Source organism: Myotis lucifugus, unplaced genomic scaffold, assembly GCF_000147115.1.
Source record: "Myotis lucifugus unplaced genomic scaffold, Myoluc2.0 scaffold_1185, whole genome shotgun sequence".
NCBI classification, from domain to species: Eukaryota; Metazoa; Chordata; class Mammalia; order Chiroptera; family Vespertilionidae; genus Myotis; species Myotis lucifugus.
The window spans coordinates 48,120-59,777 of NW_005872233.1; the positions used below are offsets into that span (position 1 = coordinate 48,120).

The 11,658-nt window shown below is 47.5% G+C and overlaps 1 pseudogene; it reads left to right on the forward strand.

Moving 5' to 3' along the window:
* Nucleotides 1-2,370: 2,370 nt before the first annotated feature.
* On the forward strand, nt 2,371-4,051 carry LOC102442337 (annotated as a pseudogene).
* Nucleotides 4,052-11,658: the final 7,607 nt, after the last annotated feature.

Here is an 11,658-nt window from a genome sequence, read left to right on the forward strand (position 1 = left end):
GTAATTTTTTTTAAAGGATTTTAGGGAAAATTTATTTGAGCCAAACTGCCCAAGATCTAAAATGCTCTGGAGAATAATAGTGTCTCAGCATCTCCTCTGCATTTGAAATGAAGGAGGGGATGTAAGGAAGGTAACATGAAGTTGGGAGAAAGCAAGTGGGGATTGGATTACAGGACAGTCAACAAGAGTGTGGTCTCTTTACAAAAAAAACAATAAAGATGTTTTTATTGACTTTACAGAGAGGAAGGGAGTGGAAGAGAGAGATAGAAACATTGATGAGAGAGAAGCATCCAGTGGCTGCCCCCTACATGCCTTCTGCTGGGTTTCGTGCCCATTACCAGAGCATGTGCCCTGACTAGGAATTGAACTGGTGACCTTTTCATTCATGAGCCCACAGTCAATCACTGAGCCACACCGGCCAGGCCAGATTGTGCTCTCTTGAGAGTAGTTATTTCAAAGGTGAATTCACCTAGATGCACAGAAGCAATGGACAGGGCTTGCTTAAGGAAAACAAACCTTTTACTAAAAAGTATATGCCTGGGATGTGACCCCCGCCATGACCTGCCAGCTAGGAATTTATGATCGCATCACCCTGTGGGTTACTTTACATAGAACCCATTTTTCATCCACGGTCCCCTTTTTGATGACAAGTCAATTTGAAGGATGCACGGATGACCAACCTTTTGGTTGGATAGTGTGGTCTCACAGCGCTATGGGGGCTCTTTCCTAGGAAGTGTCAGTGTGCACCTTGTGTTGGTGACCATTGGGATGGGGCCATACTGTAATCCTGGGCTTTGTGTTGAGGCCAAATTTTCCCAGAATGGGACGGGCAGGTAAAGGGAAGGCAGTCAGGTCTTATGGCCGTCATTGTGAGAACACACTCTGGCCCTGGCTGGGTAGCTCAGTTGGTTAAAGCATCGATCCAGTATGCCAAGTGTGTGGGTTCCATAATACAATGCACATAGGAATGGCACATGCAAGAGTCAATCAATAAATGCATAAATACGTGGAACAATCGATGTTTCTCTCTGTTGATCGCAAATCAATAATAATGAAAACACTCTGGATCATTTCAGTTCTAGGAACTATCATGATGGAAACAGACCTTTCATGGAGAGGATTCTCTCAGTTCTGTCTGGACTATCTTGCCTTGGAGCCCAGGGAAGAAAGGAAATGCTGATTGTCTGTAGGCGTTATTTTAAGAAGCAAAACAGCATTTATCAGCTACCCCTCCTGAGACCTGCCTGACACAGAGAGCCAAGGGACTTGTCGGTATACTTATAGCTAATACTAAGGTGTCTCACCTGTGTATCTTTGCTCTGCCCCGGATGCTCTAAGACTTTACAAATAACGACTCACATTCTTCCAATAACCATTGATCTGTGTACCATTTGTATCTGTAAACATAGGTCCAGGTCTATTGCTTCTCGGGACCCCGGGTGCCCTCTATGCTCCTGGCACTGATGGCTCAAGCCTGGGGTGTGTCCCATGGCGGGGACACAGAACAACCAGCCACTCAACCACACAGCAAACCCCAGTTTCACGCACAACTGAGTCACTCCATTTGGTTTTCTTGTTGATCTTGATGAAAAAACTATGACTCAAGATTTCACAAAATTCCCCCACTGACTTCATGTACTTCTGGCAGTTCTGTCAGCTTTCTGAGAGTCCCATTTATTTCCCCCTGTCTCCTTCCTGCAGCCATCACATTTTTATATGAGGGGAAAGAGGAAGAGAGGAATGTGAAAAACTGATTCTGACGCCTGGCCTTGAGCAGGACATCCCAAAGCCGCCCCTCCCCCAGGTGGGGCACCCAGGTCTGGGGCTCAGGCCCAGCTCTGTCCAGCCCCTCCCACTCCTGCTCACTACCTGCTGCCAGGCACTTTGCTTCCTGCACCAGAGGCTCCTTGAAGGCTGTAGGTACCATTAAATATGCCCTGTATTAGGAAGAAGACACAGATGCAGACGAAGAAGAGGAGGAAGAAGAAACAAAAAGCTTCCACAGCCCTGCCCCTGTGGTGCAGACCTGGGCACTGAGGGGTGGAGGGTTTGACTCTCGGTCCAGGGCATGAACCTTGGTTGCAGGGTACATCCCCGAACCAGGTCAGGGCACATGTGGGATAGAACAATTGATGCATCTCTCACATCAATGTTTGTCTCCCTCTCCTTCTTCCTCCCTCCCTCCCTTCCACTCTCTCTAAAAATCAATGGAGGCGGGCGGGCGGGCGGGGCCGGCGCCTCCCGGCAGGTGCACGGATGGAGTCGGGGGTCCTGGACCCCTCAGAGCTTCCTCGGCCCACATCGCTGGACTCCCGGCCCCACCTTAACCTGCAGCTGAGCCCAGACGCAGGCGCGGTATAGAAATCACAAATGTCTTCAAAGGATGGGAGATCCAGGAATTGAGACAGGCACTACAATGACCTCCCCAGGGACTTGGCCCATGAAGATGGCACCATAAGAACCCCCCAGACTCTCCGTGACAGTGAGCTGGCTGTGAGCGCTGATCCTTTGCCACCACCCCCTCTCCCATTACAGCCATCTTTTGGCCCTGACTTCTACTCAAGTGACACAGAGGAACTGGCCATAGCACCAGACCTCAAACCCGTAAGGCGCTTCATCCCTGAGTCCTGGAAGTACTTCTTCAGAGGGAAGAAAAGGGACCCAGAATGGGATAAGCTGGCGTCAGACATCAGATACATCTCAGACTGAGTGGAGTGTTCGCCTCCATCCTCTCGAGGGAGACCAAACCACCACTCACCCCCCAACTCCGACAAAGATCCTTACCGAGGGTCAGAAGGAACCTTTAATTCCCAGAAAGAGGCTGAAGCGATGCTTTCCCAGGACCCCTATGGGTCTCTGGGTTGACACACACAAAGGGCTCTAACGTACAGTGAGAAGGTGGAGGCCTACAACCTGAGGTACTCCTACATGAAGTCGTGGCCTGGCCTGCTGAGAATCCTCGGGGTGGTGGAGCTGCTGCTGGGGGCGGGCGTCTTTGCCTGTGTCACAGCTTACGTTCACAAGGACAGTGAGTGGTACAACATGTTTGGCTATTCCTCGCCCACGGCCATGGGAGGCTTTGGTGGCCTGGGCAGTGCATATGGGGGCTACTACTACAGTGGCCCCAAAACTCCTTTTATACTCGTGGTTGCTGGATTAGCTTGGGTCACCACCATTATTATTCTGGTTCTTGGCATGTCCATGTATTATCAGATCATTCTTTTGGACTCTAACTGGTGGCCCCTGACTGAGTCTGGAATTAACATTGCCTTGTTTATTTTGTATATGGCTGCAGGCATAGTCTATGTGAATGATATCAACCAAGGTGGACTCTGCTACTATCCAGTATTTAATACACCAATGAATGCAATGTTCTGTCGGGTAGAAGGAGGACAGACAGCAGCGATGGTCTTCCTGTTTGTCACCATGATTGTTTATTCCATCAGTGCTTTGGTTTGCCTAAAGTTATGGAGGCATGAGGCAGCTCGGAGACATAGAGAATACATGGAACAACAGGAGATAAGTGAGCCATCATTTCCATCGAAAAGAAAAATGTGTGAAATGGCCATCGGCGGTGACAGACAGAGAGACCAAGAAGTTCATTTCAAAGAATTGAGACCAACAAGTATGAAACCTGAAATACTGAGTGGACATGTCCCCTCAGGCCACATTCCCAAACCTATCATGTTGCCTGACTATGTGGCAAAATACCCTGTGATTCGGACAGATGATGAATGGGAGCGCTCTAAGGCTGTGTTCCAAGACCAGTTTTCAGAGTACAAGGAGTTCTCTGCAGAAGTGCAGGCCGTCTTGAGGAAGTTCGATGAGCTGGACACAGTGATGAGCAGACTGCCACATCATTCGGGAAACCAACAGGAATATGAGAGAATTTCAAGAATCCATGAAGAATTTAAGAAAAAAAAGAAGGACCCTACGTTTCTGGAAAAAAATAGAGCGCTGTGATTATCTAAAGAATAAACTTTCTCACATAAAGCAAAGAATTCAAGAATATGATAAAGTAATGAATTGGGTTGTACAAGCTTATTCTTAAACCTTATCTGAAACCACTTTTTAAATATCAAACTTAATATTTATTTACTGTCTTTTTTTATGTTAGTCTCTGTGATATTCAAGAAGTAAGTGCTTCCTGAATCAGCTTTCGGTTGGTTTAGCCAGTCTGCAATGTTCGAACAGTGTGATTTCACATCAGAAATTTCAGAAAAACCTCAACTTTACGAAGAATGGAAGACATACTGAATTCATCTGTGTACAGTTTATGTTTATCTTTGTGGAAATTGAACGTGATTTAGCGCTCATATCCTGGGGTGTGAGAGAAGACGAGTATCAGTTCTGGTGCTGAGGAAGTCTTGATTCTGGTGCTGTAGAGGATCAACTTTTCCTTTTTCACTCAGGCCGGCTCCTAAGATTTTCTAGGACAAATTTCTCATCCTAGACAAATGTGTCATTTGTTCCCTGAAGAGGGTTTGAAGCCAACATCAACATTTTCAAGCCTGATGATCTTGGCCAAGTTGTGTGATCTCTGGATGCCTATTTCCCCACCTGTAAAACGGGCCTAAAATAGTACCCACCTCATAGGGTTGTTATGAGGATTAAATGCGTAGCACAGCCTGGCACAGTCTAAGCACTACACTAGTGTGAAATCTATAGAAATGCTTGTGAAATGAATAAACTATCTAGGATAAGTCTCTGGAAAGGTCCTTAATGAGCAAGCCCTGCCAGCTAACCACAAGGCCATGTGTCTCCTGACCTTCCCTGTTGTGTTGTTAATAACTCTAACCACTCATAGCCTTAAGTAGATGCTTTCATTGTGGTTCTGTGCCCAGTGGGGTCCAACACAGCCTTCCCATCTTTTAATCAGTCTCCCTGTGCACACATCTCCACAGCCCAGCTGTTCCTGTGCTCACCCCATCTCATGGGACCATGTGGGTGTTGTTTGGACATTTTCTCTGCTGTTTGGACGTTTATCCTCGGGCCCCATGACGTTACATTTACTTAGAATCACCCTTTCACTTATTGGGATGCTTCATCTTCCCAAGAACTATCTTGGCTTTGGGGCTTTATTCATGAGAAATTTTTTGTTTTTATTAGTATGAACAATGAACTGCCTTAAAACAGTTTTTGAAAATCCTTCTCATTGGATCCTGTTCAGCAGCATTGATCTTGTAATTTCCCAGGTGTAGAAATACAATTTCTGCTCAATATAGCTGCCATTCAAATAATTGGTGTCCAAAGAATTTTCTAAAGTGAAACTGCAGAAAAACGTGGAAAAGCAGAGGGTTAAAAGTGTTGGTTACTGAATGAACCTCCTAGTTTTTCTTTGTCAATGAAATCTTATTTAATGTTTGTTGTTATTTTAATACCATGGTGCTCAGACTGTGCTTAGGGCCCTAAGAGCTTTAAGGTGACACGTAAAGAAGTGTGAGGCCCCCTCTGGAAGCAACCCCCCCCCCAACTAGAACAGCTTCCCTTTCTATTTTATGTATTGGGGCTGCATGCTAACAAACATTTCACTTAAGAGCACCAATGCTTTAAAAATAAAATATGTGAAATGATACATTTTGGTAGACCATAAAAATTTAGATTAATATTGAAATGAAGCGTTTAGGAAATTTAACTTTGTGAAATTTCATTTTCCTACAATTGTAAATGTTAATTTTTGAGAAGTGGTGTTGTAACACTGATTTTTAAAAAAATTTATATCAATACCTAGGCATATTAAAACTTGTTACCTGTTGTTTTGCTTTTTTAAAAAAAAAATCAATGGAAAAAAATATCCCGCCGCTGAGGATTAATAAACAACCAACAAACAACAAACAACAAACAAACACAAAAGCTTCCTCCAAAATCAATCAATCCCAAAGGAATCTACCAAAATGAGAACTATAAACATGGGGGAAGAAATGTTAAAACTCATGTTGCGTTGCAGAAACATAGCTAATCAAGACACAAATCCCAGAAGCCATAAAGGGAAACTGTGAGTGATTTGACTTCTTAACAATTAAAGACGGTAAAGGCTACCATCAGCCAAGGCAGAAACTGTGAGAGGCCGGGGCACTGTGTGCAGTAGGTACAGAGACCACAGGTGACTCGCTATCCACACCACACAGGAGCCTACGGATCAACATGGAGAGACTGAACCCAGATTCTTAAACATGGGGAGACACAGGAACAAATCATTCTCAGGGAAGGGGCTTGCCCAGCGTCAGGCAGCTCCTGGGGGCAGAGTAGAGCCCACACCTCCTGGTGCTGGAGGCTAAGGAGGGATGTGGTGTGAATAAGGCAACAGCTCCCAGGTGTGTCTCTGCTGTACAGACACAGGGATCTGGGCTCAGTCTCCTCCAGTTGGGACACACAGGACCACCTCCTACGTCGCCCATCCCCCCACGGTTATGAGCCAGGCCGACCGAGAGCAGGGAGGCAGAGCCCACCCACCTCCTGCGCAGGGTCTCAGTGTGGCACCCGGGGCCAGTCATTCCCCTCTCAGGGCCTCAGTTTCCCACAAGGCCCGGCACTAAGTTGAAGGGTGTGTGAAACAAGGTCACGATTTGAAATCTCAAAGGAAATCCTTTGCCCCCATCAGCCTCAGCAGCAGCCCCGGGAAGGCAGCCTCAGGGCATCCAGGCAGCAAGGAGCAGAGTCTCTCACTCACCTACCTTTCCCCACCTGCTCTGCCTCCTCCACATCACCCCACATCCACCTGTCTGCGTCCTCCACATGACCCCACAGCCACTTCCTCTGCTTCCTCCACATGACCCCACAGCCACTTCCTCTGCCTCCTCCACATGACCCCACAGCCACCTCCTCTGCGTCCTCCACATGAACCCCACATCCACCTGTCTGTGTCCTCCACATGACCCCACATCCACTTCCTCTGCCTCCTCCACATCCCCCCACATCCCCCTTCCTTTGGGGTCGCTGGCTCCTGTCTCAGGGAGTCCAGGTCTCATCTGAGCTGGAGGGAGATGTGAATCCACCAATCAGTGTCCCCCTTCCTCTCCACTGTTTAGGGGCACTGGGGTAGGGAGGAACATCAGACAAAATTGGGTTCCAATCCGGGAGCTGTCACTGATTACATGTGCCCTTGGGCCCATTTACAACCTCCTGCTGGCTTTGGTTTCCCTCATCTATACAATAGTGATAAGATCCTTGTCTTAGAAAGTGTGAGGATGAGAAGATGGAGGAGGGGCTCCTACCCTCCCCACTTACCTAGAATCTCCCTCTGGAAGATTTAAGACAAGACCCATCTGTTCTTAGCTGTGCACATCTACTCCGAAGCTGTGTCTGCACAAGCACCTTCTGGGTCCAAGGTACCTGGAAAGCAACACCGAAAGGAATTGCCCAGGTTCTGAGAAGCTGAGGATCAAGCACATTATCCAATCTGCACCCACCAGGCCTGCCCCGCCCTGCCTGCTGACTCCTTGCTGCAGTTCTCAACCTTCTGGCCCTTTAACTACAGTTCCTCATGTTGTGACCCAAACATAAAATTATTTTCGTTCTACTTCATAACTGTAATGTTGCTACTGTTATGAATCGTCATGTAAATATCTGATATGCAGGATGGTCTTAGGCGACCCCTGTGAAAGGGTAGTTCGACACCCAAAGGAGTTGCAACCCACAGGTTGAGAACCGCTGCCTTAGAGCAACCCCAGGTCTGACCTCCCAGGTCCTTCTCCTCTCATCCCTTCCTGACTCCCTCAGGTTTTTAGGAGGAAGACCTGCCATAGACAGACAGTGGGATCTTGAGCAAATTTCTCCCTCTGCCCCATGGGCTTGTCCCCAGAATCCTCCTCTTTCACCCCTCCAAACTCCCCCAAATGTCCCCCTTAGTCACCCTTCTGTCCCCAGCAATGAACACATCCCTGAGCACAGCAGATGCTCACTGCCTCCTTGCATTGCCTTGGTCCCTGCTCCTACTGAAGGCCCCGCCCAGGCCATTTCCAGACATTTGCTTTTGTAGGTCCTTCTGCCAGGAGCACCTGCTTCTCCACCTGGAACAACATGCTCATCCTTCAAAGCCCAATTCTGGGATCACCTCCTCTGAGAAGCCCTCCAGCATCTCCCCCTCCCAGAGGCCACTGTCCCCTGCAGGCTCTGCTCCCCTGGCCCGTGGGGGAGGCCCAAGGCCACTGTGTCTGCATCTCCCCTGACCCTTTAGATCAACCCCTTGGAACCTGTCCCTGGTGGCAGGGTCAGTGCCTCGGAACCACGGCGACCTGTCCAAGGAGGCCCTCCCTGGTGGCCATGGCCGTCTGTGGGAGCACAAGGTTGTGGGCGTCGGCAGAGAGAAGCCGCTGTTCCCTCTCCGGGCCCCTTTCCTGTTGACAGCAGATCTCTCTATAGGAAGCCCAGTGTCGCCGTCACACAGAAAAGTCTGAAAACGGAACGGACGCAGGGCTGAGTGCATGCCAGGCACCGTGCGGGCACCTTCCAGGCCTTTCCTATTTGATTCTCACACCGACTCCAGGAATCACCACCTGGATTTTACAGATCAAGAAACAGGAGGGAGGAAACCAAGATGGCGGCATAGGTAAACACCGGAGATTGCTGCCTCGCACAACCACTTCAAAAATACAAAAGACGGAGAGAAAAAAAATGGCGGAGGCTTAGACGGACGTGTTGGTGCTTTGTCCCGGAGCAGCTAGGGGCGAGCAGCTGAAACGGGTAACAATCAGCCCGATCAAGCTGGGGAGGTTCAGCTGAGAGACAGTCTGCAGCCAGGAAAGACAGAGAACTCCTAAAAAATGCGGATGGTTAGAGATTGAGGCTGAAACCTCCCCCTGGGCGCCAGCGCAGCGGCGAGACCGCGCCATCTTGGGTAGCTGTTACTGGCATCCAGAGATCGGCTACTAACCCGGCGGCTACTAACCCGGAGGCAACGACTCGCAAGCAGCGCGACTGCAAGAGCCCAGAGGAGACCTGCATCCCTCCACAGAAAGGTTAGACTTACCCCAAAGGTGCGGTTTGCAGTTCAGGTTGGAGCGAGGGGCGCGTGCGCGGGCGCAGGGGGAAATCTGCGCCCTCCAAAATCCGCGCCCATAGAGGCCAGCGTGACCCGCAAGTGGGGAGGGTTCCCGCAGGGCTGCTGCCAGAAGGTAACACTATAAATGAGCCCATAGTTGGACTGGATGCAAAAGGGCTACCTCAGAGTTTCCCTGATAGCCGGCTGCTTGTTGCCGGGGGCTTGAGCGCGCGCGCAGACACTCCGCGCAGACACTCCGCGCAGACACTCCACGCAGTTCTGGAGGGTGGAACCCTGCGAGTTCGAACAGCTTCCCAGGCTCTTGTTTGCACACTTCCTCTTACTTCTGTGAGTTTGATTGTTGACCCCAGTGCATGTGACTGCCCAGTTGGGGTCACTAGCAGAGCTTGTAGGGGAAGATTGTTTTGGGGGAGCCTGGGAAACAGAGCTGGGAGTGGCGCCTGGGGAGCCAGCTCTGGGCGGAGCTGGTTCAGGTACAATAGAGAGCTTCTGGACAGAGAGAACTTATAGCCTCGGAGGTCAATCCAGACACACTGCCACCCAGAGGCAGAGCCACGACTGACTCTTCTGTAAATACAGATAAGGCAATAAGGGGATTTTACGGCCGGCCTTAAAATCAGGACTGTGGCTTACAACACGGAGGAACAGTGTATCAGAGGGAAATTCAACATTCTCCTGAATTCCGGGCGTGCCAATAAGAAGAGTAGAAGATCTGAAGCACTTGCATTACTGCACATTTTTATTTTTATTTTTTTAAATTACTTTTTCTCCTTTTAACTAAGAAAACATTTTTTTTCTTTTTTTCTTTTTTCTTTTTCTCCATCACCTGATTTTGCCCTTTCAGCTACTACATTTTTATTTTTAACTAGTATTATTACCGCTACCATTTTACCATTCTTTAAAGTGTCATTTTATTTTGTCTTTATTTTATTTTGGGACTAACGTTCTCCATTCTATTTTCATCGTTCTTTTAGCAACATTTTTCTCTACCTCAATTTGCCTCTGTGCTAAACAATCTTCCCCACTTTTTCCCTTTTGCTGTCCTGTTTCTCTTACCCTACTCCAGCTTTTGATTTTCCCTATTCTTTTTACCCCCTGACAAAATTTAACCCTGCTTATATATCCTACGTTCAATCCCCTGTTCTAAATCCTTATACACCTTTCCCTTATCTTCCTTCACTATCCAATTTTTTTTCTTTTTTTTTCTCTTCTTCTTCTTCTTTTCTCTCTCTATTGTTTTATTGTTGTTTGCTTGATTGACGAGTATATTGGGGTTTTTTGTTTTTTTTTGTGTTTTTTTTTTTAGGATTGTTTGTGAGGTTAGACTGCTTATTCTTTTTATTTTCCGGCCCGTCCCTCTCTCCCCCCTCCCCTGGTTATTTCTGTGCTTCTGTTTCCTCTTGCGTCGCTTGATATTATTGGTTGTTTGTAGTTTGTATTCATCTCCAGGAATCTGTTACTATAATTTGTTGGTATTAGTGGCGGACCTATAGGAGTTTTCTCCTCATATAAATAGTCTCTTCCCCTTTTATACTTCATTCTCTTTTCTCTCTTACTTTTTTTTTCTTTCTTTTTTTTTCCTCCTCTTTTTCCCCTCCCTTTTTCCAATTTCATTTTTGCACTCCTTTTTTTCTTTCTTTCTTTTTTCTCTTCTACCTTTTTCTCTTCTTTCCCCCTTATCTCCCAACTCTCTTAGCTCGGGTGGCCACCTTTATTTGGGGTTAGTAATATCGTAAATACAATAGTGTTCAGTGCCTGGTACGTTGTGCCTTGTTGTGTTGTATTTTGTGCCTTTAAATCAACGCAGCAGATTCAAGCAACAGCGGCCTCCTGATCACCACACGCTCTGCCTGGGGAACAGTTGCTGTGTGTGAAGCCTCCCTCCACCAGCCAGAAGAGCCACCAAAGCTGTGAACAGCACCCACCAGAGGCTCTGCTATCAACAGAGGAGCTGCTGCTACCACAACCGCCCAAGGAGCAACCACAGCCCGAGGAGCCACTGTCACCCAGGGTCCAGCCACTGAACGACTCAACAACTAGTCATGTCAGTGAGATCAAACATGGGTAGACAAAGAAACCCCCAAAGGAAAGAAAAGGAGGACCCGCCAGAAAAGCAGCTAAGTGAGACAGAGATATGCAACATGACGGAAAAAGAATTCAGAATAAGGTTCCTAGAGTACATGCACCGGATGTTCAAGAAGCAAGAAGAAACAGATGAAAAACTCAACTACTTATGCAAGAAGCTAGAAGAAACAGATGAAAAAATCAACAACTTAAGTAAGTCCCAAGAAGAAATGAAGAGCGACATAGCTGCAATAAAAAACACCATTGAAAGTATCAACAGTAGACTGGGAGAAGCGGAGGACCGAATTAGTGAATTAGAAGACAAGGAAGCAAAACACACTCAAACTGTACTGCAAATGGAGAAAAAAATTAAAAGACAGGAGGAGAGCCTAAGGGAGCTTTGGGACAACATGAAACGAAACAACATACGAATAATAGGGGTGCCAGAACAACAGAAAGATGAACATGGATTAGAAAACCTATTCGAAGAAATAATATCAGAAAACTTCCCTGAGGTGGGGAAGAAAAAAGTCACACAAGCCCAGAAGAGTCCCAAACAAGGTGAACCCGAAAAGACCCACACCAAGACACAT